Below are 21,809 nucleotides of genomic sequence, written 5' to 3'. Positions count from 1 at the left end.
GATCAGGGTGGTCTGCTTTCTTCCCTTCTTTCAAATACAGAGTGTCTGAAGGAAACGCTTAAAGGGATGGTTCAGAGCTTTTGAAGTAAGGTTCTGAACAAACAACATCTTACCTGTTGTAGGCAGCTCTTTGAATGATCTTATTTTGGGGAACAAAAGTTTAAACATTATTTTTTCGTGTTCCTGTTCTTATTTATTAATATATATCTATGCTTTAGCCAAGCTAAGAAAGTTCTTTCTGTTTTTTGAGGTGCTGTTAATGTTGACGATGGCACCACCTAGTGGCAGAGCTGAGATGTTTCATTTTGTAAGAATGGGTGGAGGGAGAAAAAGAAAGATCAGTCGTGTCGATGAGGCCTAAAAGTCTATTTCTCCAAGCTGTTCAAAGAACAATCTACAGCAGGTAAGATATTAATTGTTTACAACCATTCCACAAGGTCTCATCTTCAATAGGAATTCCTATTAATAGAAACATCTCATTATGTATTTTTTTAAATACACATCTGTATTTTAGCCGTGCATGTCTGCCCGACTGAAATATTTCCCCAACTCACCCCAGAAACTGCTTGATGGATCGCCACAGAATTTCCGACATTAGCGGCTCCCGGAGGAGGAATCCTAATGACTTTGTTGATCTACTGACTTCTCCTCTGGTGCTGTCACGAAGTTAATATTTATGAGATTGAGCGGAAGTCAGAAATGAAATTCAATATGCATTTTATCACTCTGGCGACCCCGAACTCGGTGACATCAAACGCCGTCAGACCAGTCGCCTTTTAAAACAATTTCATTTCCTTCGTTACCCAACGCGCTAATCAGCCGAACGGAGCCACGATGGTGAACATGGTGAGCGTTGAAGCTGCCTGAAAAACAGTTTTTGTGTGACCACGTCAGAAAGTTGTCACCGCCGGGTGTACATCGACGTAGACGCCTCATTTGAAATGTTTCACAGCCTGCTCACACTTGATAAAAGTGCTTCTTTAAACTCGCTTTTTTAGGGATCTTTTATAGAAGGTTTAGAAATTTAGAAGGCCTCATGTAGTGCACACGCATTCATCATTTATCCCAGTGACAAAAGAAAGGGGGGGTCAAAGCAGGAGGACTTGATTAGGCTTTTTTAAAATATATATTTCCAGCAGTCAAATACTTTTATCCAACTTCATTTTTTGTCTCTACTAATGCAATGCTGCTCTCAGGTTGTAACAAAAGCCCGAGGCAGAATTGATTCACTGCCATGTTAAACTGTTACAGAGGAGGAGCTCTTATATTAGTAATTTCTTCACATTTTCTCATTGCAGCCGAAGGTCCGTAGTTTAGGTTCGTCAGTGCACGGAACGGTCATCTGTACACATAAGATAAAACTTTGTAGTGAGGATGTAGGACTGATTTTCCTTCCATCATGGTTATACGTCCGAGACTCTAATATGAGGACGCAGATTTAACGTTCACCTGTTGTCTTTGTTCGCAGATAGTCAAGTTTATTTTTAATAAGGCCAGCAAATTTAAAGGGATGGATAGCGCCACCGCTGGCTGCTTTGGAAGTGCCACAGCTAAACTGCTGCTGTGCACACAAGTAACCGCATATGTCCATGTGAATAATAGTGTAACTTAAAACTGACGGCGACATAAAGGTTTGCGAATAACGCCTTTCCTTCCCCTGATCTCCATTCAGAGCTCAGCCCCTCGCTATCATTCTCTCATCCCTTCATTTGTGGAAATAATGAAGATTTTCACGCACCTCCACCAATCCATAACTGGTAGCTGTTGTTGCGCCCCGACTTCTCCAGGTCCGACCTTCGACTGCGAACAGTCGCTGCCCTCGCCGCCTCCTGGATTAGTTGGAGACGTAGGGAGCACGAGTGGCAGGACATCATTTTGTCTTGTATCTGAATGCAATATGATCCCCCCCCACCTATTCCTCGGAGCAGCAAATAAGATGAGACTTGGACACGTTTACACACACACACACACACAAAATCAATATGCCATGATTCCTTAAGGATCAAACTGATGGAAGTCTGTTTGAGCACACTTCAATTATTTGGATTCCCAAGTGCAATTATTGTTGTGTATTCGCCAAGGATTACAGAGAGAAAAAAAAAAAAGATGGACAAGCTTGAGTAGAAGCTATTTTTAATCAATGTTTTGAAGCACTTGGTTTCATCAGGATTTCAAACTCTTGAATCTTAAACATTAAATCAGCGAAGGTCCTGACCCGAGTACAGCCGTATCTGATTTAATTTTTGTCTCTCTTAACTCGAGCCTGGAGGTCTTTACAAATATGAGGTCATTCAGGAGTGGCTGAATTTAGAGAAACCTGGTTAACTGATTGTACTTCGTGTAGGACCCGATGAATATTCAGAGAAGACCTTGTGTGTGTTGATGCTTTGTCTCTGGGGATTGTTTAATTCTGCTAACAGACACAAAAAAGGTCTGTGTCAGCCACGCTGCTGAGGTTGGCATTCACTCTGGTGGGGGAAAGGGAGGGAGGATGGGGGGGGGGTGACTTCCTTCAGCTGACCTCTGTGAGTTAACAATTCCTCTGTCTTTGGGATCACGCCCGACCGGTGAGTGAACTCACACTTTAAGTATGCATATGGCGCGCCGCAGCTGTCAATTTATGCTAATTCACCTTTGAATTAGCCATGGAAAAACAATTAATTTTCTCCGCAGGTTGATGAACCGTTCTCACAAGGCGCTTTGCCACGTTCTTTTGTGCGAGAACACTTGCTGATTACTGTGTGTGGCCACTGAAATGGTACGAATTCACCGAAAAGTGCACTCAGAAGGAAAGAATCTCAGCCGAACATTGAATGCGCTCGTATAATCGGAGCATCATTTTCTAGGCGTTTCGCCGTGAAAACCTCAAACCTTAGTCCCTGACAACAAAACAAAATCACCCAGACAAACTGGTTAAAAGGTCACGTGGCTGTATTTCTATGATTACAATAAAAGGTCTAACTCAGCTCGCAGCATGGGCACACGGCTGGTCTCAGATCAGTGCTGTGTGGCACAAGCAGCGACTCTCTCCTGTGGCAAGTCGGTCCACAGCTGTCGTTATTGGCTTTCAGGGTCCAGCACTTTGGCATTAGGTCAAAATGGATGTTTGTTTGGGGGAAAAAAAAAGAAGAATCCTGTCGGCCACGGGGGGCCCTCAGCAGGACACAGGCAGTCCACAGAAGCATGTGACGTGTGGACAGGCTTTGTCTTGTTTGAAGACTGCATCAGGGGCACCAGGGTGCTGTCTCAGGAGGGGTGACATATGTGGACGCAATAATGTGTGCCAGCAGAGTCCAACTAGTTATACCCCGAAGTCCCACACTACGACACCAAACCTCACTCTGAAACCCCAACTTTAAACAAACCCACAATGCAAATCCTGTTGAACTCAGTCAAGTTCTCATAAAGCTGTCCAACGTGTCTACCAGCTTTGACTGAATGTTGGACGCTCCAGCAGCTGCCTGATAACACCACCCCTCCGCTTGTGAACCACCATTTATGCTCTCCGGTGCCCTTTTTCTAGACGCGCCACTTTGCGAATCAAATCCTTTACTTCCCCCGGTCTGCATGTGTATTGGACCATTCCTTCTGGGTGCTTAACTCTTATTTTTGTCTGTGAGCGTATTTTAACAAGACAAAAAAAAAAGGTAATCCAGCATCAATGTGAGCTTTGAACAGCAAAAGAGCCAAACGCTAGTTTACACATAGATCCGATGAATGACTTAAAATTGCGTATTGTCTGATTTGAGAAGGAAACGACTGTAAGAAGCTGTGGTTTTAAAGCTGAGGACCCGGGAGGCACTGCTACTAAATCACACATAATGTCTTTAACCACACTACATCACCGTCACCAATCCGTGTCCTATTTTCACCCAACCTTCCTGTCACCTGTCTCTCGTTTCCTCTGCTTTGGGAATCAAAGTTCCCTTTGGCTCCAAACCCTGCCTGGTCCCCTTCTTTTTTTTATTTTCCATTTGTCCAACTAATTTCCAACGGGTCAGCCTGTCAGATGGACTGGTAGAGTTTTCAGCACAGCAGGTGTCAGGGCTGCAACCGCTCTACAATTTCCTGGCCTTGGAGTCAAAGAGACTATTTTATGGCTGTTAGTGAAGTCACAGGAGCTTCTGTCTTCTACTTTTGATCGAGTATCTTCTAACAAGCAATTATAGAATAATGTGATATTTTGACGTGTCAGTAATTGGCACTTGGAGTGTTGCGTCTCTTATGAAGATTGTTCAAATTACAATATGACGTTACATAGAAGTGACTTTATGAATTTAAGGGCAACAATATGGATTTTTTCATTTTCAATTAATTAGTATTTTCATGGGTTAAAATGGGTTAAAATAAAAAAAAATGTAATGAAACATCTGTGTATTCCATCAGTATTATAAATTGTGAACATCTGTACCAATTTTCTGATCTGCTCTGATCTTCATTCGCACAAAAAAAAAAAAAGCTCAATTTCAATTGTGTCACCCTGTCAGAGCTTCTTTAGGGAAGCGGTTTGCTCATCTGTGCGCTGTGGGGACCTGTCCTGTAAGGCGTGGCGGGTTTATTGCTCCGTTAGCAGCCGTCTGATGCTGCTGGAAACAGGCCGAGCGTTGAGACCGAACCAAAGGAGTCAAAGGAGTCAAAGTGCAGGTTCGACAACTGAGACAGTCAGCTAAAGATGGGCTCAAAGTAAAGTGGTGTCTTCCAAAAAAACAAAAAAAAACCAACACATTTTACCATCACTTTAACTGTCTTTTTTTTTCATTGCTACAAAAAAAAAAAAAATCTGAAACGTTTCTGTTCAACCATTCCAGCGTTGGAGTGTAATTCAGCTACTCCCTGGTGCTCAGGGTAGTTTTTCTCAACAGCCTTGAACTTTTGCATAATTTCTCTACAAAACTGGCGTTTATAGTAGTAGTAGTAGTTTTCTGTTAGAAATCTATTCCTCTAACAAGATAGTGGCACTGCCTGGCCTGTTATTAAAGCTGAAACAGCAGATTTATTAGCAGAGGATTAACATAATTTTCTAAATCTCATGTCCTGTTTTGTTTCTTGTTAACTGAATAAAGTGAAAGCTGTTCCCACTTAAATAAAATATATATATACTTAGAGAGAGAGAGAGAGAGAGAGAGGCTGAGTCATCATCATGGTGCCTGGTTGTTTCTCTCAGCTTTCAGTTTCCTTTCAGTTCCACATCTACTACTAATGAGCCGTATTTTTTATGCAGATGCATAAATACAAACAGATGAATACGCCATTAAAGACATAGTTCAGGCCTGTTAAAAAACTACATTAACAAAGAATATCTTACCTGTTGTAGATGGTACTTTGAACAACCTGAATTTGGAGAAAAACAGATTAATTCTGACTTTATTAACGAGCTAACAGCTAGTTTAAGAAATGCCAAGACTAAAACTGACTGCTGCCGTCGATAAACAACTCTAATGTCAAAAACTTTGTAGCGGTTTGTGCGATTGCTATTTTATAAATCTTTTCACCACAGTCTCAGAGGTGCTGCAGCTGGCTGCTGCAACTGCTGTTTGCAGTTGAAAGTAACCATAGAAACCTATGGCAATAAATGTGTAACAGAAAACCGATTTAAAGATTTGTAAAGCACGGTTTGTAATTATGTGAAATCTTTAAAAATGATGCGGTTCTAAGATAACAACAATCCACTTTGGTCTTGCCTCCCTGTTAGCTCATAAAAAGCTTTTTTTAAATAAAAATGTGCTTTTTTTTTTAAACAAAGAAGACTGGAACATTTTTTCTCACTCCTTATCATTCATGTTTTATTGGTAAGTTAAAGCGGTGTTGGCTTTAATAAGGCGAATCTTTGTCGTAATATTCCTATAAGCAAGAGAACCTGATACAGCATCTATCTTCTATCATCTGAGGAGTTTGTGTGTGTGTGTGTGTGTGTGGGGGGGAGAGTTCTGGATCACGTTCACAATTTCTTGTGACAACCCCTGACATTTCCTAAAAGTTTCATCAAAATATATGGATTAGTTTATAAGAAATCTTGCTAACAGAGAGAGGAAAAAGAGAAAAAGAAACGCTGCCGAAAACACAACCTGGTTCAGAATGGTAAGAAGGAGATCATGTGACTAAATCTTACAGTCAGGTGTTATATTTTAAATGGCTGACCCAACCATATTTAAGTTTCTGTTCCAATCTCTGGTAAAATTACAAAGTCGTCACTCCTGGGAGATGCATTCACAGTTTATTTTATGAAAAATGAAATGAAATAAAACAAAGGAAAAGAAGAGAGTCCACTGAAATGGTACAAGACAAATTCATTCGACAGATGAACATTCTGGCTTTGTAGACTTGTGCTTATTAATGGATAAAACTGATGCAATTTGGTGGCGACAAAATAATATTTCAGGATTGGAATAAAGGCGTTACAACTTTTCTTCGGAAAAAATAAAAAAGCATGTCTCAACTCAATAAATAACAGAAAGCAACCAGTCCCCGTTTCAGTCATGGCGGATTTCAGCTTTAAATCCATCAGTTTCTCATCTTTCAACTGCTGTGCAAGAAATCCTGCTTTTTATTTATTAATAAAGCAGTCCAAGCTTGTGTAAAATATAGCAGATATGGTCTTTAAGACGCAGAGCACATCCCTAACATTAATTTGATACTATTCACATTTAGTCTGCCAAAGGGCTATTTAGTATGCAAAATCATTTTTCCATGTGTCCAACAATTGTCATAATGAAAGTCAAGTCATTTTTAAAGCAACTCTTTCTTTTCTTCCATTTTTTTTCTTTTTTTGTCAGCTACAATTAAGCAGGGTTTTGATATAAGACAGGCTTTTCATTATCTTTTCTGTTTTCAAAGAGTTGGTTGCATTAGAGAAAACACAAGGTCAGTTTTAGAATGATGCATTATGAGGCCTGTCTTTTAGTGCTGATTATTACCAAGAAGCATGCCACCGAGCCGGAACAAACACCTGTCACTGGTGTTCTCGGTTCTTCATGCATATTCCTGAAAACTGGTTCAGTCGTTCACGAGATTCCTCCCACTTCACTTGCAGGGAAGAGATGTGTTTACAGTCCCACTGTGGCCAATGAATCATATAATTTGTCATCACAGAGTGATTCCCCTCTGAGCTACGATTAGATTACGATGTCTCCTAATTACCCATTTTGAATTTGCATAATATTTCAGCTCCATCGTCTGAAAGTTTACAGGCGAAAGCTGCAAGCAATTATCTGTCACCATCTTCAGTCGAGAGAATTGACTGTTTGACCCTGCTTGTCGGAAAATCACTCTCGACTCCCGTGCTCCTGTTGGCAATGTCAAACGAGACAACTGGGGCTAACTCGGGCTGCCACACATCACAGAGTCCCGCTAAAGATGTTCCATTTGTCAGAAATAAACTAATATTTCCTTTGAGCAATTGCTCCCTGTTCCGCTGCCTTTCGTACTTGCCGCAAGGCTGCTCTGAAGTGTATGAAAGATGTAAAAGAGACCCCCCCCCCCCGTGGCGCTCGCACGCCAAGGTACGAGCGAGATCGCTGTCCTGTCTGCGTCGGATTTCACGGGAGTCTGGTTGAGATTTCCAGACGATTTTGACAAGAAACTGCTAACGTTTCCGCACCGAGATCATAGAGGCCGTTAAATGGTCCTGAGCTGGACATCGGAAACATTTATAAACCCCCCCCCCCTCGGTGATACGGCGCCGTGCTCTTTTCACATCGCAGTTGCACTATTTCTGAGTTGGACTTCACCCCTGCGATTGGTGCATCGCTGTACAGATTTGGCTTTCTCCCATGCTGGCTTTTCATCATGACAGAACAGAGGAAATCAAAGAAGAAATGTGTGGGATTACATAAAGGATGCTTGCAGAGCTTATTGATGAACTAGTGGGCGGATTGTGGGCCTATCTAAACATTCAAGTGTGCATGTATAATGGGCTTTTCATGACAAAACAAAAAGGTTTCATTATCAATATAAAGCAGTTTTTAAGACAATTACAGCTTGTATTTTTTTTTTTTTTTTTTTTTTACAAAGGACGACTGTTCACGATAAACAAATATTTAGTACCTAAAGGGTTTAGTGCATAAAAACAAGAGTGATTCTGTAAACGAAGAGCTGCTGCATAAACTTCCTGTCAGGTTTTCAGATATACCCAAGCGAGCAGTTCGGCCACAGACAAACGCAGAAGCCAGCAGGTAACGGGAAGTGAATTTATTTACAGTGTCAGGGAATATATACAGAAGGGAACCGGAACCAGGACTGAGCGGGCAAAAGTCCAAAACACGGAAGAGATGACGGAATTGATCCTTGCCCAGTGATGGTCCGATGTAGGTTCCAGAGAGCGAAGTCCAGGTGAGGTGAGTATTTCCCGGGTGCAGGTTTAGGTGATGATTATTTGGACGACTGACCAGTCTTTGAATCCAGGAGGCAGTAGTCGCAGGCACAGGTAGGTTCAGTTGCGCAGGTAAGTACTTCACTAGGCGGCAGGCAGTAGAAAACAGACCAGACTGGTTCCAGACGGCGAGGTATCCTGAACACAGGTTTAGCAGATACAAAAAAACAAACTGAGATCACAACAGGGAGTACACAAAAGCTCAGTCAAGTTTCTCACAGGCTCTGCACATTATCAAATGGTAAACAATGCTCCAGCGCTGATCTGGTCCTTACTGCAGCCTTAAGTACTCCTCCAAGTCCCGTCAGCTTGATCAGCCACAGGTGTGAGAGGAGTGGTGATGAGGCGTCCGTCACCAGCTCAGGAGACGCCCACCAGGAAGTGCTCACACACACACAAACCACCAATCACCACACTTCCACCACACCGGCACAAGTGGTAGTGTTGTTCGGTAATGGGGAATGGACTGCAGATTCATGTTACCTCACTGCAGCTACAGTAAAAATAGAAATATAACAAAAAGGGCAAAAAAAAAAAATGCAGTTAGTTTGTAAACAAAGAAAAGGAAATTCATTTACCTTCGACTGAAGCATCATAACTACCATATCTGCGGTAATCTGTTATTTTTGTGACGTGGATTAAAGAGTTTTAGCATAAACAACAAAAAAATATCTGGTAATGGAGCATTTTCCTTCTTAGATTTCTCCATCCATTTTTCTATACCTGCTCGTTCAGGGTCAGAGGAGTCTGGTGCTTATCTCCAGTGGTCGTGGGTTGAGCAGCGGAGTCCACGCTGGTGCATCGACAAACCTAACATGCATGTTTTCTGTCAGAAGCCGTTTTGTGAGCATCAATCAAGGAAAGGATATATTGTGTTTATTACTGGTGTAAAATGCTTTGAGAGGGCTGGCAGATTGAACCCAAAGCACTCGATGTACTCCTCAGAATAACTAGAGCATATCTGCTGAACTTTTCTTGTTTTATCGCAGGAGCTTGCAGCTTTACAGAACCCCCGTTTGGCCGGCAGCAAAAGCAGACTGTCTCGTTTAAAGAAAACACAGCAGCTCGGGAATCCATTGCTTGCGAGCTCCATCCCAGCCTGATCCCTAAGAACCTAAATGAAGAAATCAGATAATGTTATCAATCACTGCTTTCTCCTCAAGCCTGAATAATTATTATTTTTTAAAACAAACACTGATTCGGTCTAAATTAAACGCAGAACATCAAAGTGGACCCCGCTTCAAACTGTGCATTACAGAGTCCTCCAGCTCCCTTCAAACACACGTGTCCATCTTTCATTCATTCAAAGACTCTTTTTTTTCCATTTTTGTTGCGAGCAGTTTGATGTCGGAGACCGAATGAGTTCTTGATGAGGGAAGCCGGGAATTGGCCGGTTGTCAGATCACTACTATTATCAGCCTTTTTCGGGTTTGAAGCAAATTAGACTCGGCGTCCCTGAGGTGTTTGGACCCTGGCACGCCGGCGGGCGCGCGAGTCTCAGAAGCAAGTCACTTCATTGATGGAAATTCACTTTAATCAGACCAAGATTCACAGCTCTTCTGGACTTGTTTGCAACTTTTTTTATGAGCTGTTTCCCCCTCGTGTCTGAGGTTGCACGTTTTCTCCTGCAAATCAAGAAGCGGACAAATGAAATGCCAATGTGCACACAGTCAAAGGATATTCTGCTAACTCCAACGGACAGAGGAAGAAGGAGTTCTTTAAAGACACAAGATGCACCAACGTTATATCAGGTATTTAAAAAAGAAAAAAGAAGTAGAAGTAGAATTTTGTGGATGAGTTTCATGTATCTGACAAGGCAACAAAGGCAGAAACCCTGGGCACTGAAAGTGTGTTACTTAAAGCCGTGTTGTTGTTGATTTTTCTCTTTTTTTTTTTTTTTTAGGAGATATGCCAAAACAGTTTGGAGGTGACGCCTGGGGTTGAGCAAAATTCTCTTCCTGGCGAATCTGTGAGATAAACAATCAAGTTTTCCGTGCTGGCCTTTGTTGATGCAGGCAGGCGATGTTTTGTTGTTTTATTTTTGTTTTTGTTTCGTGTTTTTTTTTCTCTCTCTTCCTTTTTCTGACATTCTTGCTTGGGGGAGGGGATATGCTGTCAACTGAGAAAACACAGCGAGCTAACGCCGTCGGAGAAGGGTTCGACAACGTAAATATATTTCAGGAGCTGGATGTATTTTTGATACCAAAGCATAACCAAAGAATATCAAAAGCGGATAATTCGGGCACGCACTTTGCAGAACAGCACATTGAATGCAGTGAAAGAAGGTAGGCTACTAACTGCAGCCATGATTACACTGAGAATAGTTACAGTTATTAACATACAGTCTGTTCTGGAGGTGCTGAAACATTTTAGTCATCATCACACATGTAAACCAAATTTACAGAATTATTGTTATCATTTGGACATTTTGTTGATCCGTCATTATTCACATTGCAGTTAAAATTACATTAATTTGAACTCTAACAGTTCCCTAAATTTAAAAGAAGAAGAAGCTTTAGGAATCTAATGGGTTTTTTTTCCAGAGGAGTAAAAAGGAGCAGATTCTTCTGCCTCTCTGCTTATAGAGTCAGTGTTGAGGTCTGTGCAGCTCAGCTGGGCTGGTTACTTATAGATTGTTAGTTAATGAAAAGTTCCCGTGGTGGAGTCTAGTTGAGTTGATTTTTTTTTTTTTTTTCCCCCTTACTGAACTACCATTCGCACTCAGAAGTCTGGCTTTTTTTTGATTTCCAAGTCAGAAAAATCAGCTGAAAGGCCCCCTGAAGTTTGGGATTCTGACTCAGGAAGTTGGACGTCCCTGACCAACTCCAGCTTCAAAGTCCAAAATGGCTGCCCCTAGAAAAAAAACTTAGGATATCTGCAAAAATTAGCTATTAATTCTTTACTTCTCTGGGTTTGCATCCCATTAAATCAGTCGCACACAAAACACTGCGTTACTTCTAAAGGAAATCAATGGCATTATTATTCTTATCATTGCTGAACCTGATAACTGAGTGCAACAATCAGCCGATCTCACCTGTAACTGGAATATGATCCAGATCCGAGTTCAGACTTCCAAGGCAAACAGAATGAAGCGCTTCTGCTTGAATTGTCTTCATTCTGTGGCTAAAAAGCCTTTTTTTTTTTTTTTTTTTTTACAAAGACTGAGCTGAAGAACAGAGCCAACCTTGCTTTGGTTCTCCAGAGATCAGGACATCTGTGAGCTGCTTTGAAGAGTTTCAAGCTTAGTCTTGGGTTTGTTTCTCATTTTTTTGTTTTGTTTGTTTTAGACTACACTTACACTACTGAAGCAAGATCCTGTGTTTTTCTGAGGCGGCGTACTCCACAATCCACGCAAGGCAACGGAATTCGTGTGAAGTTCCCAGAGGTTAGAGTCACAGGAGAACCCCCTTTTTTGCAAAGGCTCAATGCCTTCCAAGCTCCAAAGTTGAAACCAGTCAGGATCCTGTACTGACAGCCATGGAGGCTGTTTAAGGAAGTAAGTATGAAGCAGCCCTTCACGATGAGATAAAAACCTGAACAAACCCAACAGTGATAGCTTCTTCTCACTGACTTGGTCTACTTTTGGTGTTTCATTCGTCTGACGAGTCTTACTTTGCTCATGACAGTGACAGACAGATGCTTCATCCTGTCAGCTGTTGAGGAGAGTTTTATTTATCCTTTATCCACAAAGCACTTATCCAATGTCCTGTTCAATAAAAAGCTTGGAGCATTAATTTAACTCGGCACCTTCAACATGACTAATGAGAGTGTTGATCTGTTTTTAAAACCACATGAAAACACTTTCTGGTAACGCTGGAATATATTTGGTCCGTGTTTTTTTTTCTCCAGCCTGCATCAAACCGATTTTACTTGCCTTATTCAAGATGTTCCTTCTCCCAAGAATTACAGAAAGAAAAAAACAAAAAAAAACGACTTTAGAGGGATCAAACCTTGTTGGTTTTGTTTTATGCATAACACCTTGAATTTGGTTCAGCCTCTTGCGAGCATGAAAGTAGCTGGAGATTTGCACGGCAGGCTTGACTAAATCCTCCCCAACACGCTGAACTCAATGCAAACTTCTTAAACTTGAATTTTCCTGAGCTGGTACTTTTACCGTCCCGCCAAGACTCCAACACCGATCTGTTAACTCCGTCTGACCATCCCTCAGAAACAAAGAGCGGAGAACAATGCATATTTACCGAGCATAAATCCAAAAGGTTTTTTTTTTAATTTTTTTACATTTAGAGATGTTGTTTCATTTTAAATGATTCCCTGAGAGATGAAATATGTGTCACCGGGTTTACTGGCACGTAGGAGCTGTTTAAAACAGGGAGGGGAAGGCGTTGCTCTTTTTTTTGTTTGTTTTTTTTGCCACAGTTAGCTGTGGAAAAGAGACCTAAACGCAGACACGAGGCAGGATCAGGATGAAGACTGGGGGATTTTGTTAAAAAAAAGAACTGGAGCAAAATGACTAAACCGTGACAGTTCAAAAAGAAATCAGTGTTAAAATGCAAGCTGCTCTGACATCACATATTTTCTCACAAGAATAAACTGACCACGACGAGTTTAATTGGGCATTACGCAGTGAGAAGCCATTATCCCGCCGCTCTATTCTTCATTTTATTAGTTTTTAACTGCTGTTTGGTTACATTTCAACCACAAAACTGCTCGGAAATATCATCGTTCTTGTCAGCTCAGTAATAACTGATGATGGAAAACAATTCTCTGTTGTTGTTGTGTTTTTTTTTTGTAGCTATATAAATGTGTCTCTTTACTGTAAAGCCTATGATTTTTATTAAAGTAGTTTTCTCTCTTTTTTCAAAAAAAACCCCAAACATTTCTTTTAAACTTGCTGGCAACAATCAACATCAGCTTCAAAAAATAATAAGTACGCACGCTGTTTCCCGTTTTTCCGTCTCTGCAGCGCGGCAAACAAAGCTCGGGTTTTCCAAGCTGCCAATTTAGTCATTTCAGTTGCCTCACAGTTTGGAGCTTTTTTTTATGCATGTTGTTTTTATCTGTGTTTGATATGCCATCAGGTGTGTTTTGGCTTCTCGCCGGCAATTTGAATCCGAAAATAATTTCAGAGCTTCTGCAGAGAAATCCACATCACCATGGGTTTTTTATTTTTTTTTATTTTTTATATATTGTTAGTGAAGGATTAAAACTGAGAGGAACCAAAGAGTGTCGAGGTTTTCTTGTTCCAGCTGAGCATTTGTCAACTCTTGGCTCACAGAGAGCACACGAAGACTGCAGATTGGACGCCGGGAGTTTTGTCAAGCAAATCTCAGCCCCAGGTTTGCGTGAGCATGATTGACCGCCGTGCTTCGACTAAAATTGATTGTAGAAAGGCCTTAACAATGAGAGGCCATTGGTATTCCTGCGGCGCAGGCGGAGGAGCGTCAAAGGGACGGGATGAAGCTGTCACAGGAACAACGGGGTTCTATATTAGCGCATTGTGTTAGTCCGATTCCTGAGATCCGGGTAAGCCTTTGATCTGAGAGATACCGCGTTTCTAATTTGGTTGCATTGATCCACGCGGCCCCGTGTTCATAACAGCGCAGTCGTCACGAGCGCCAGTCACCTGTGGCTGAATGAACAACCGCTGGACTGGTGGAGCTGATTTATTCAAATAATGGATCCTACCAAGAAAAAAACTGTATCATTACCCGCACACATCAAAGTGTTGGAACCCATTTGTTGCAGCAGATACATTTTCCTACCCACTTAAGAAAGAAAAAGATGGTTAAAGTGACATCTCAGAGCTTCTGAAATAGGGTCTTGTGGATAGGTTATAACCAACTAACATCTCACCTGTCGTAGATACAGTAGCTCTTTGAATGAGCTCAGTTTAGAGAAACAGATTTTAGTTCTGATTAGTCCGAGCAAGTCCAAGTCTGAAGAGAATTAATGCTAAAAGTGCTCGTAATCATACTTTTCTACGTAAGTCTTTTCCCCACTGGCCTTCAGCTCGTTAATCCAGTTCTTTATTTCTCCAAAGTGAGCTCATTCAAAGAGAATCACACCACAGAGCTTCACTTTCAATAAAACTGAACTGTTCCTTCAAGTTCTCCTTTTTTTCCAAGTTTTCCAAATAATTTGACGAAACGTCTGTAATCAAACGCAGGCCCCCGTCTCGAAATCTGGTGTTTTAATTTGATCAGCGCGCAATCAGAGAGGTAGCTGTCTGACAGTAGGCGCTGTGAGCGCTTCATGAATTATTTTCACACTGAACAAGATCCTGTGTGCGAGTCTGTGTTTTAACAGACCTTTCAACTTCTTCTGTGGTTTTGGAAATGCACTAAGTGTTGCCCTGCCAGCTGTTTACTTGCAGGAGCTGAGGCTCCGTATTTGTGAAAACCACAAAAATGTCTGATTAGACTTGTAAACTTTTTTTTTTTCAGCAAACGGTGGCAAAATCCAGAGTTTCAGGGCTGTTTCCTTTAAAACCACTGAACACTATGAGGCATTTTTTGTTAAATGAAGGGGTGTGAATTAGAAAACGAGGATAAGTCCCTATTAAATTTCAGCATAGGTTTATTCTTCGAACATTTGTTCCCAATTAGACACACGTCTATTTCCAGCACTCTTAGCAGTTTACATCAAATAAGAAGTCAGCTCTGTGCATGTATTCGAAACTCCTCTGACATTTAGAGCAAGCTGCCCCGCATTACACACACACAGACACACACACACACACACACGACTGACACGTTGTGGATTATTTATGATTTTTTTTTTTTTTTTTTTGGATCCATAGCATTGACGTTGAGCCGGGCTTCATCTAAAGAGTGTCTGCCACTGATTCATTATGCTGCATTAGATGCCCTGGGAGAAGGGGAAGGGGGCAAGGCTCGAAGTATCGCGCAGAATATTAAATCTGTGTTGCCGAACATCAGTGGCATGAAGAAATCCCGTGAAGTTCCCGATGCAAATCTGAAACAACAAAATCGCTGGTTGAAAATAAACGGCTCTTAACCCAAATGCAAACCCCCGGGGGAGACGGCGGGAAGCACGAACCGCAGATAGTGATTTTAAACACGAACAAATGTCACTCGCCGTATGAATTTCTATTCCTAAACGTTCTCTGCAGCCTGCTTGCAAACACCTGCAGCCTTTGGAGGAACCAGAGGTTGGAAATGTACAAACATGCCAAAAGTAATGAATTGCTTTCACCTCTATATAGTTGAATAAGAGCACAAATTCTTGTATTTAATGTGCTGATAATTGTGCAGTTTAAAAATAATACAATAAAAGTGCTCTGCTTTGTTTCAAAATGTGCTTTCAAGTTCTGAATTTTGCTAATTATAAAACAATTGCACAAATATTTTTGATTTAAACACATTTTAGTTGGAAAAGGGCTGAATTTACTTGAAGCAGGCATTAGATTTTTGTCGCCCATCGTCATGAAAGATGAGCGATAATGTTATTGCCTGAGTGAGTGCGTGTGTTCACGTGTTTGTTTGTCTGTTAGCATAATATCGCTTGAACCAGTGGGCAGATTTTAATCCAACTCTCAGAATATAATCGTTGGATAGACATCTACAACTGACTGACTGTTGAAGCCAGTCCGATTCAAGATGGCCACCACAGAGAGTAATCCCCAACACATACTTCAAGCCTGACAGGTTGTGTGAAATCTATCTTTAAAACTTTGGCATTAACTGTTGAAGTCAACCTTATCTGTCTGTTAGGAAAATATCTCATGAACCACTGGATGTATTTCAATGAAACACAAAAGAAAACAATCATTGGATGTTCATCCACGACTGATTAGGATTTGAAGTCAACCGGATTCAAGACGGCCTTCATAACTAATCTACTTTAACAAACACAAAAATTGTTTTAACTCAGTCAGTTTTGCAGATACTGAGCTAAAATTTGGTGTGATGGAAGCTGAGAGTTACCCCCAACATATAGTTCAACCACAAACAGATCACATGAGAACTATTTAAAACTTTGGCACATAGCTGAGTAATAAGCAGTCTTTCAGGAAATGCTAATCTGTTGCTATATTTTCATTCTGTGGCTTCTTCGCAGTAAGCCTAAAACAGACATGTTTGTTTCTAATGCAGACAGCGAATGCTCAGCAGTGAAATATTGTTCAGAGTCTTTTCGTGCCCCAGGCTTGTTGAGATTGTGTGGGACCTTCTGGCCGTACATTATATGATGGAAGCCTCGTGGAGCATTGTGAATGATTGGCTTGTATCTGTGAGGTGGTGTGGGTGCAAGTAGGAAATTTAATAAGCGTCAAAAGGAGTCCGAAGGATTGGTTTAACAGGAAATAATAAATGGCCTCATATTAGGAACAAAATGAAGACATAATAAACATGCCTGGAATGCATTTTGTAATGTTTAACAAAGACGCAGTCTAGACAGGATGACAAAGACGACACAGAAAGATTAATAAAAGATGAAAGAATTGTAATAAAATTGAAAATATGCCTTTTGGCTATTTTCCAAAGGACATATTTGTCATATTTGTATCTGCCCTGCAAAGGTGTTTGGAATGAATCTAACCCTGGTTGTCCCGATGGTTTGCTCCAGATGAACGAGGAGGAAACTGATATCTTGCTCCCTCGGACTGATGGACACTTGGGTTCACTTTACACTTACATTAAAGCCACCATTAAAAACCTCAGGGTGACTTTTTATAGGAACCTGTCACTCGACCCGTGCGTCAAAAGTGCCATTTGTCTTTTTCAGTTAGCAAACCTCGGTAAACTGAGCTCTATAACAGCCAACATGAAGAAGGAGATCGTTGTTCATGCTTGTATTTTATCCCACCGTGATGACTGTAATTTTGTTTTGACTTCCTTGGATCGTACGCAGCCGGTCCAAAATGCTGCTGCGAAGCTTCTCGATGTCACACCTTTGCTGATCTCTCTGCATTTAACTCAGTTCAGGGTTTGTCTGCTCTGGACTTTTACGGCTCTGCATGCGCCTGAATACATTCCTGAGCTTTTACATGTCCCCACCAGGACCCTCATCATGGGCCGTTATCCGTGCCTACATCGTGCTGTCGTCACTATTTGCTTAATTTTCCTCTTTTGCAATTTAAAACGAATTGCTTTTGAATTACTTTGGATTTGTCAAATTAATTTCGTACTGATTTCATCGCAAACAACCTGTTTTTAATGGCATCTCTCTGCGCTTTTACGGCGCGTCACACGTTCACAGCTCTCGCTTTGCCTTTTCCTTCATGCACTTCTGTTTGGTTCAACTTGTGTTGCTTCAAAAGTGCCTGACTTGCAATAACACCGACTGACAAACCGGCTATGGCAAGCAGTTAGTGTTATATACTAACGCAGATAACTGAATTGAGAGAAATGGCACAGTAAAAAAAATAAATTTGGAACTGTTTTATTTGAGTCTCGGGGAGCAGGAGCATTTTTATCCAATAAGAATCTGTTTAGGGAAATGGTCTCAGGTGGAGGTTCATGAAAAAGCCATTTAGCGGGAGCTCTAAAAGGGAATGGATAAAAACGTGTTAACTTCAACTTGGAGGGGTGCCCACATCCACAGCGAAATCGTTCGCGGCGCACTCAAGGGTTCGGTGACTACAGAAGAACTGTCTAATTACCTTGATTGCTAATTTAGCAACGGAGACGGCGGTGTTTGTTTATTCTTGTCTCAGTAGGTTTCCGGCTCCTCTGCGCCGATAAAACCCAGCCAGCATGTTTCACTGTGAGTGGATTAAAAGTCCCCGTCCTCCGAGCATCTGTTTAGTGCAGCAGGAGACGTTCTTCCTCCCCACCGCTGCTGATAACTCACGCGGAAGCCTGTTTTCTATTGTCGGAGAAATGTGAAAACAGAGTAGGGCAGAGTGTTTATCCAGGACTAAATACAAAAATATGTATTTTTTTCTGTTTAAATCCTGAGCGCTTAAAATATGCAACGAAGAACTTTTGAGAAACTTGTAGAGGATTGACCAAACCCACTGACTCCTGTTTCCCTGTCCGTGAACGTCGAAGGTCCTCCTGAGAGCAGTCGGCTAGATTGGCAGGTTGAGAAGTTCTCTGCAGTAAAAAGCCGAAAGAAGGGGGTTTAACCCATCCTCCAGAGGCTCTGAGTTCAAAATAAGTTTGTGTTTGTCATTCAAGCTGCTGTAGAGAGAAAATGAAAAGGATACATTTTGGTAATGTTATAATAATAATAATAAAAAGTGTGCTTTAAAAAACGCTGTTTCCTGTACCCCAAAGGGAGACTGGAGCACTTTTTCTCAGCAGTCCACTGTAATGCGCTGAATTATTCATGTGTATTTTAATAATAGCTACAATTGTAAATTTCACTGCTCTTTTTTTCTTTTTTCATTTTTTTTTTTGTATCATCACTAACTTTTTTTTACAGCTCAAAGAAGGTGTAAACAAAAGTTTGCCTCTTTTTTTTTGAAACCCCAAAAGCCAGTTCTATGGTTTTGAAAATTTCAGCTGAAACTTGGTGAAAAGAAATGTCACAGCCGAGAAGACGAACTGAACCACCTTGGGCCATGTTGGACAATTCTAAAACTCTCTGTCCCAACAGGCCACACTTAAGCCTGGAACAAATATTAAATCGCACAGTTTCTGAAATGACTCAATTCCAAGTTTATCTTGTATCCTCTCCACGAGGTCTCACCACTGGCTTCTTGTAAAACTTTTAATAAAATTTAAAATCTTGCTCCTTTTGGAAGTTCTCAACAATAAAGCACCACATTTTACTGAAGATGCTATTGTTCCATATTTTCCAAACAGAGCCCTTTGCTCTCAGACTGCAGGTTTACTTGTGGTTCCTAGAGTTTCTAAAAGAAGAACGGGAGGCAGAGCTTTTGGTTATCGGGCTCCTCTCTTGTGGAACCAACGCCCAGTTTCTGTCCAGGAGGCTGACACCCTGTCTACTTTTAAGATTAGGCTTCAGACTTTCCTTTTTGATAAATCCTATAGTTAGTGTTGGTTTGGGTTTCCTGAGTGATCCCTTAGTTCTGCTGCTATAGACTTAGACTTAATCTCCATGTCTGTATTTGCAATTCTTGCTGTCATAAACCCGTGTGAATGTGCTTTAACCTGCGTTTGCTTCTCTTCCCATAGAAACTACACCCGGACCAGTCTTTCTGCGTCTCCTTCCTGTCCTCTCGAACCCTCGTGTGTCGATGCAGATGGTCGCTCATCCTGAGCCTGGTTCTGCTGGAGGTTTCTTCCCGTTAAAAGCGAGTCGCTCCTTTCCACTGTCTCCATCGCGCTGCTCAGGATGGGAGATTACGACGAAGTGAAGATTCAAGACGATCAGCTGGCTTTCTTAGATGCGTAACTTTTACTAATTGGCTTTTTATAATGTGTTTTATAATAATAAGAATTGATTTGTTTGTAATTGGATTTTAATCTGGATCTGATTTATAATAGTGATTTGTTTTATCTTTTGTGTAAGAGTTTCTGTCTCCGCCCTGCTGGCGGTGCCAGGAACTCTCCCTCCACAGCTGCAACCTGTTACCCTGATGAGCTGCACCTGCATTTAAACCCCTGGTTCCAGATCTTCGCTGGAGCATCGCGCCTTATGGGACTTGCTGTTCAGTTCTTTGTAAATGCCTGCTTGCCTGTAAATCACGGTTGCACTTACCTGTCATTTGGATTCCGGCTCCTCCTCCTCCTGGACCATCTTCACCTCCACGTCTCTCCTCTCGACAAACCTGTAAGAAAGAAACATTATTCACTACACGATCCTACGAACAAGATTGAATCTGTACCCGAGACTCACCTTGCTCCCCCCTTGCCGTTTCAGATCATCCTGGCTGTTTCTCCCAGTGTTTGCACATTTACACCTGTAAATAAAATCACTTTTCTTACTTCACCTCTGTGTCTGGCTTCGGCTCTCACTCTTCAGTCAGACTCTGAATTATGTCATTTTGTCGTGAACTGGTGCTATATAAATAAACCGAATTGAATTTGGCTAATTTCATGACTCCACTAGGCAAAAAACCAAAAGTCCTAATATTCGTGATTCCAACTGGAACACCTATATGGACAGAAACACAAATATGTGATCGGTCTTTTGTTTGGCTGGTGAGAACATCCTGATAAATGTGTGAAAATCAGGCTCGCTATAAGAGCACTTCAAGCTGTCTATCAGTACCTTGGATTGGAAACTCAGCCAGCATCTGACCTCATTTTCTCGTTTATCTTGTTGTGACTCTAAGATACATTAAAGACAATTTCTGTCGGCTTCGCAAAATTTATATAAATTCTCTATATCGCTTTAATTTAATTTTTTTATCCGAACAGCTTGTCATGTTTTGCGGATGTTTCTTTGATTTTTATGACATTGCAGCTTGAAAACATAGGGACACTGAAGTAGATGAGAAGATCCTGTTTTGTTTCTCAGATTTCTCGCTTGGTTCGAACAAACCTGGCTGTCTTTGTTTGCGCTCGTCCTTCGCGTGTCCTCCTCAGGCTCTCGTGTTGTTTGTGGAGGAATTTTTGGCCCCCCACTCTTATTTGCGAAGTTGCCACCCCNCCCCCCCCCCCCCCCCTTCATTCGTCGAGGTTTGCAGGCATTTGTTTATGCGCGTCTCATGGTCCCGCCACGGCAGTTCAGTGGGAGTGTGATCTGGATATTAACACGAGGACTGGGTTTGTTACCGTTTCTCTGAGCGTCACGTGGTCAGACCTTTGGGTGACCGTCTTAGGATGCCCACTCCTGGACTGACTGGCAGCTAATGCTTCCCACTTGTGAATGAGTTTCCTTGAACTGAATTTTGAAAATGTGCTTAAAACACTTCATGGATTGAACAGCTTCCTTCTGTTAAATCGTATGAACACATGTCTGAACCCCAAAGCTTCGCTTGTATAGAAGTGCTCCCACTTGCTGATGATCAGTTAATCAAGTGCGTTTAATCAGCACCACCAGGCTGCTGCTTACACTTCCAGCTCTTATGGAGGCAGCAAGATTGCACATATTTTTTTTCATGCTGCTACCTTCATTTTGGCTTAGATTTTATTAAATAAATAACGACAATATAGGAATATATCATGTGCTGGATTAATATGAGGTTGAATTTTTCTAATTTTACGACCAAATAAGAACATTTTTAATGCTGTCCACATATGTAGCAATGTGGACAGCATGTTTTTTCTATGACTGCAAACTGTGTATTATATCTTCAGATATTAATAGAGTGCCAATGCAATACTGCCCAAAATTCCAACATACATCTTTTTTTCTTTTTTTTTTTTATAATACCCCCAGGGAATTTTAGTCTTTTTTTTATCTAAGCTGACAGAATGCCAACATTTTGATGTATAAACAGTATAAGAAGTGTAAAAAAAAAAAAAAAACAAGATCAAAAGAAATGTTAAAGCTGCTGCCTGAGGCTCATTAGAGTCACCATGGTGACGTATCTCTCACTCCACAACAGTCCTCGTGAGACACGCAGAGTAAAAGTTTAGTTATCTAGAATGCGGACCAGAAC

At 41.3% G+C, this 21,809-nt stretch overlaps 3 long non-coding RNA genes across 4 annotated transcripts; 1 reads left to right on the top strand and 2 right to left on the bottom strand.

Moving 5' to 3' along the window:
* Positions 1 to 261: 261 nt before the first annotated feature.
* Positions 262 to 20,852, top strand: LOC119617123. 2 transcript variants are annotated; one of them, XR_005233306.1, is made up of 3 exons: positions 262 to 403; positions 19,435 to 20,032; positions 20,123 to 20,852. It is a non-coding gene; the product is annotated as an uncharacterized LOC119617123 (long non-coding RNA). The 2 variants fall into 2 exon arrangements; XR_005233307.1 differs by lacking the exon at positions 262 to 403 and adding an exon at positions 9,724 to 11,864.
* LOC112450731 lies at positions 8,173 to 8,883 on the bottom strand. Its single transcript, XR_003039404.2, has 2 exons — positions 8,644 to 8,883; positions 8,173 to 8,506 (listed from the first exon to the last, which is right to left on the bottom strand). It is a non-coding gene; the product is annotated as an uncharacterized LOC112450731 (long non-coding RNA).
* On the bottom strand, positions 17,537 to 20,248 carry LOC119617124. The gene is made up of 3 exons (XR_005233308.1): positions 20,099 to 20,248; positions 19,961 to 20,030; positions 17,537 to 18,474 (listed from the first exon to the last, which is right to left on the bottom strand). It is a non-coding gene; the product is annotated as an uncharacterized LOC119617124 (long non-coding RNA).
* Positions 20,853 to 21,809: the final 957 nt, after the last annotated feature.

The sequence above is a fragment of the Kryptolebias marmoratus genome, linkage group LG6, assembly GCF_001649575.2.
Source record: "Kryptolebias marmoratus isolate JLee-2015 linkage group LG6, ASM164957v2, whole genome shotgun sequence".
Classification (NCBI taxonomy): Eukaryota; Metazoa; Chordata; class Actinopteri; order Cyprinodontiformes; family Rivulidae; genus Kryptolebias; species Kryptolebias marmoratus.
Note: the sequence above shows the minus strand (reverse complement) of the source record. Positions and strands in the feature narration are given on the sequence as shown.